The sequence below is a fragment of the Octodon degus genome, unplaced genomic scaffold, assembly GCF_000260255.1.
Source record: "Octodon degus isolate 3935 unplaced genomic scaffold, OctDeg1.0 scaffold00398, whole genome shotgun sequence".
NCBI classification, from domain to species: domain Eukaryota; kingdom Metazoa; phylum Chordata; class Mammalia; order Rodentia; family Octodontidae; genus Octodon; species Octodon degus.
In genome coordinates, this window is record NW_004524974.1 from 366,731 (window position 1) to 372,235 (window position 5,505).

Consider the following 5,505-nt stretch of genomic DNA (forward strand, 5'->3'; position numbering starts at 1 on the left):
TCTGTTTTGTGATCATGTTTGGCAACTTAGAGTCCTCCTGGACAAGGTGACTGAATCTCTGGTTTGCCTGCACTCTTGTTGAAGGGTTAAATTTTCTTGTGGGAGGTGATTGCAAGGAAATGCACACTTTTTTTCTTCAAGTTAGGCTTTAATTTGGTGACTGTTGATCCTTAGCAAGAAATGTAGCTGGGCTAATCAGGGAATTATATCAAATTATATCATCCGTTCTGTGGTTCCATGATATCTCAGACTCAACAATGCCTCTGAAACCCTTAATGAAAAGATATCTCCCTACATATGATGTGGAACCAAATGCACTGGAGCTGCAGCCACTGGATATAGTGCGTTGTGTCGCAGCCACAGCTGCATTGTACCAGGAGTCCCCAGTCTCCCTTTTATCTGCAAATCCTCACCCCAGTGCATGGAGCACCTGCTGCTGTCTCACCTATTCTCTGTCCTGCTGTAAACCTCATGAAAATCATGTACTCTGAGTGACCGTGTTCAGTCTCTGAAGCAATGACCTCTCCTTCTTTGTGACCTCCCATTTATGCTTCATTTCAGAACCAGATAACAAGTTGTGTTTTGCAATCTTTTATGGTTAATCTTTTGTTCCCCATACAGGGACCTCCAAATAAATGAGGATGAATATAATGTGCCACAAGACAAAATGAACAAGGACTTATTGACTACTGTCCACTTCCAAGACTTGTGTTATTCACGACAGCCTGACGAGAGTACAGTGTCCATGACCGAGCGGGATGCAGCTTCTAGCAATCTGAGTGTCGCGAGTGAGTTCCCAACTGCCAAGAGAATAATTGTCTGGGTGGTCTCCTCCATTGCCTCCATATGCTTTATTCTCAGCCTTCAAAGGGGATAAGGATGTTTTTCTGCTGCACTTTGTAACAGGCTCACCTAAGGCTCAGTCACTCTCTCCAGCAAGATCAGAAGTACAGAAATCCAGTTTGTCAGGCAGCTGATGATCATCTCAATCTGGGGCTCTGTTGCTCCATGCACATCCTCCCAGGATCTGAATCTGCAGATTTTCATTGCTTGCATTTGGCATTTGCTGAAGACAGAGCCTCAGAAGCTGCTCTCTGACATCCACCCGGCTAGGCATTCCGTATTATTGTGTTGGTTGCTACATTCCCATTATTACCATTCAAAGTTCTCTCTCTCCTTCTCTGGCCATTGTCCACTTCTCCCATCAGAGCTGTTGGCATAGTAATCATACTGTTTTAATTTGTTGGTATGATAATGTTAAATGTCTTCTGGGTCTTTCTCTAATACTTACATTTTCTGTCTTGAGAAATATTCAAACTTTGTCTTCAAATACACAGACGATTAAATGGATGGCATGTATGGAAATGAATCTGATTTCATTAAAATTTTCAGTTTATTCGGATGAGTTTGTGCTACGCTTTGCATATGTTGCTGATTCTTTGCTGTGGACTACTATCTCTCAACTGCTTTTATTTTTGTCTGCTCAAGTGTCTTGGTTTCCCATGAGAATTCTGCTGTCCCTGGTCATTAGTTATGCCATTTGAGTCTGTTATATGTGTGTAGTTGTGAAAGGTGAGAAAGCATGACACAGCATTATGATTTAGACCCTGTCTTTAGTGAACCTTAGCTATTATCACTTGTCTAAATGCTTCCCAATGTCCCAATTTTCTTTCCAGGTTGTGTGCACCATTCTACATTATCTTTTGACCAGAGTCACATGATTGATTAGGTGTAAAGTGCTGGTTGCAATCGACTCTCACCAGGCTCATCTAGAGAAATGCAGTCCTCATGCATATGTTGTTTCTATGCTTAGGGCAGTATTATATTTCTAACAGCTGATGTGCATGTACACAGTGTTTGAGTGAATACTTCTGAATTCTGTTACAAAAAACCAGCATAGTGAAGTCCATGAAAAGGAACAGGCATCTCTGGCCCTCAGGTAAGCATCAGTGCGTTTCTGCATTATGGTGAGTAATGTGTGTCTTGTATCACTACTGATCAAAAGAAGAAGTCAGAGGTAACCACAGATTTTATGAGCAGAGGTAAGCAAAAGTGCTGGTGTGATTACATACCCTCAGTTTGTGAAGAAGCACCTCTCTGTCCAAGGTACTCACTATCCTTTAGTTACATATCAGTATGCGTATATAGAAACAAACAACTCACTGGCATTGCAACACATAGAATGTGTTCTCCTCTGTTTATGGACCAGTCAAGGATGGGATGTAAGTCTTGTTCTATATGAGTGACTTCAGTTTGTTACATATATATATGTTCTAGAATGCATAAGACATCTTGCATTCTGCAGTGTCCTAGGAACACAGAGTTACTATGTGAAAATGACACAATTTAAAGAAAATGTGGTGTTACTGGTTATGCATATTTTTGTGACTTGGTTGGCTGGTACAGGGAGCCTTGCTTTCATTCCCCATCACTTCTTTTTCTGATGAGTGATGTGAACTCCTCTGCCTGTCTCCCTCTCTCAAGGCAGGTGCACTCTGCTCTCCTCCTAGGAGGATAAATGTCTCTTCATTGAGGTCATGCTCCTGATATTGTGTGACTACTCACTTAGGCCTCTGTTAGAGCCACCAAGGAGTCTTTTATTCAATCTTCCTTGCTTTAATGATGTTCTCTATCCCACCAGGCTGAGCACAGAGGTAATGGACCAGGACAAAGTAACAGCAATGCTCCCAGACTCCTTGACTGAAGGCCCTAAGACATGCAGCCACGAGTACAACTTCCCCACCAACAAGGACACTTGCTGCACCACGGATGTGCTTTCAGATGCACATGAAGTCTCATCATTTCTGGATGAAGCCCGTAAGGCCATGATAAAGAGAAATGCATGTATACTAACAACTGTTCTTTTTAAAGAAATATTTTATTTATTTGGTAAGAGTCTTGTATGCTGCTAGGCTCATAGAGATCCTCCTGTGTAACCTCCACCAGGGCTGGGATTATAGGTGCGCACCAGCAGGCCCTGTTTTTCTGGCCTGCTGAGCACGTGGTACTATGGATAGAACCTGGTTCATTACCTTTGCCAGGAAGACACTTAGACCGCTCAGCTATCTCCCCAGCTTAACTACTGTTCTAAGAATTAAGTGATAGATTCCAGGTCCTATAATGTGATTGGCTCCTTCTAACTTTATTTACAGAATATGCACATGATTTGAAGGATGAAAACCCACAGTCAAAAGCCTCCAGGTAACTGACAGTCTAGGACTTGGAATTGTAACTAAGATCCTGTGGATATCTCAGAGGTGGTAGGTACCCAGGAAACATCATTTTCTGAGTGTAATGAATCTATGTCATCCTAGAAAAGCATGTCAAACTGTGTGTTACCGTTTTTGTTTGTTTCTTGTTTCCATTTAGGACAGGGTCTACAGGGTGTACAGGGTCTCACTATGTAGATCGGACTTATAGTGATTCTCCTGTTTTCAGCCTCCCATGCACTGGGATTACAGGTGTGTGTGCCATCACACCCAGTCTCAATCACTGTCTAAGCATACCACGGCACACTGGATCGAACTCTGGCCACTGCACTCTGCTTGAGTAGGTGCTTTATTCTGCTGACCTATTAGACCTGCATGATTTTTGCTCCACTTAATCTCAGCTAAAGGCAAAGAAGTTTTCAGTATGCTAATGTTTCCCACTTCATTTCATTTTTTGATATTCATTGTTACTTTTTGCTAGTATCTTAAATGCATTAAACAGAATTAAGATGAGCTGTGCACACTCATGGATTTCAAAATTGTCATTCATATGTTAATTGTTTACTTTGTGATCAAAGTCAGAGAATTTTGCATGTTTGGTATTTGAAGATTGGTTATAGGTGCTTTGTTTTCTCTTACCTAGAAATATAGATAGATAAAGAAAAATTCAAGACTATAAAAGTAATAGGTATAAAATGTTTGGAATTCACTTTTTTTCCCATGTAATTATTCCTAAAAAAGCTTATGCACTTTTTAGTCTGCATGTGGCAACCTTCCATTTGAGGGTTTCCCCTGGGATGTATTCATAGAAATCTGTTGCAGAGCCCTTATGATTCACTTCAGACCATTTACACTGTCTTTGTTTCCTTTTTGCCTCTCTTAGCAAATATTTTGCTATAATTCACCATCATGCCAAAAAGCTGACTGAGTTACGAAAGATGCAACGTGAAGGCAGAGATGCCTCTTCATCCTTTGGGCAGCATTTGGAGTTTTTACTAACCCAAGATGTTCCTAAAGATTACAGGGCTCAAGGCCACATAGAACATTTGACTGAGGGGTGCAAGATGGCTGAGGAGCTTGTCCTAAAGCTCAGTGCAGGTGAGAGGAACACACACCATGATGAAAGGGAGCTGAAGTTGGAAGATAGGTATTTCTCAAAAAGGGAGCGAATCAAGAAATAGAGATCAACTTATCTTTCTTTGAAATCTGAAGTTCTACCTTCATTGAGAGGAGAGTGATGAGCGAGTGACAGGGAATGAATGTAGATGTAGTGTGTTCTATAGCAAATGCCTACACGGAATGTCAGTGATATGTCCTGAACATAGATTAATAACATTTAGGAACTGCTTTGTTATCCAGGCTGTGCGATCACATCACATTCAACAAGTTACAATTCAATACATTCTCAGAACTGCATTCTCAAAAGTTCTGTTATTTATCTGGCCAAAGATGACTGTGACTCACAGGATAGCTATCACAGCAAGAGTGGGGAAATTAACCACTGCATACATAAACACTAAATTCCAGATTTTGGGTGTGTGCAACATTTTGAGAAGGAGGAATTAAGTGTTGTGAGTGTTGGTGAACTCTGAAGTCCTTAGCACAGAGAGGACCTCCCTGGAAAATAACACAGAAGCTGCTTGGGCAGGACACAGGTTGCTGAGAAGTGCACAGAGGCTTGGGTGAGGGTTGTGGCCTCATCTTAAAGATGGAACTTCTTTTGAAGGAGCCTTAGAGTAACAGAATCTGTCCCTGGGCACTAGTCTTATGGCAGGTGAGTGGAAACAGATGGAGTTAAGAGGACAGCTGCATTTGTGTCTGATCATCTTGGACCAAATCACATTTTTAACTCAGAATATCCTGTCATATTGATTCCCAACACAAAGTTAATTTTTTTGAATGATCATCGTTAGAAATCAGATAAATTCTTTAAAGACAAAACCTTGAACTACTCAATATACTTCTCTCAGAATATCCTAAAGGCATACTTTAAGTGTTTATGTCACCATGTACCTGTAGTCCTGGGTGGGCCAGTACTACTTAGTTTCTGTTGTGTATTTATTACCTTGTAGGAAATAATGAACAGAGAAATGCTGAAAAGGAAGAAAAAGAACTCTTTCCTAACATGGATGATGCTGACAGTTAAGATGCAGTGTTGAAGGGCCAAGAGGAATGTACTCACATTGATGATGGGATGGGAAACCCAGACTTCTGTATTTAGTGGTTTCATTCCCCCAGTTGATCAGGCCAGTGTCCTCTTAGCAAGTTTTGCTATTTGTTTTGGGCATTTATGAAG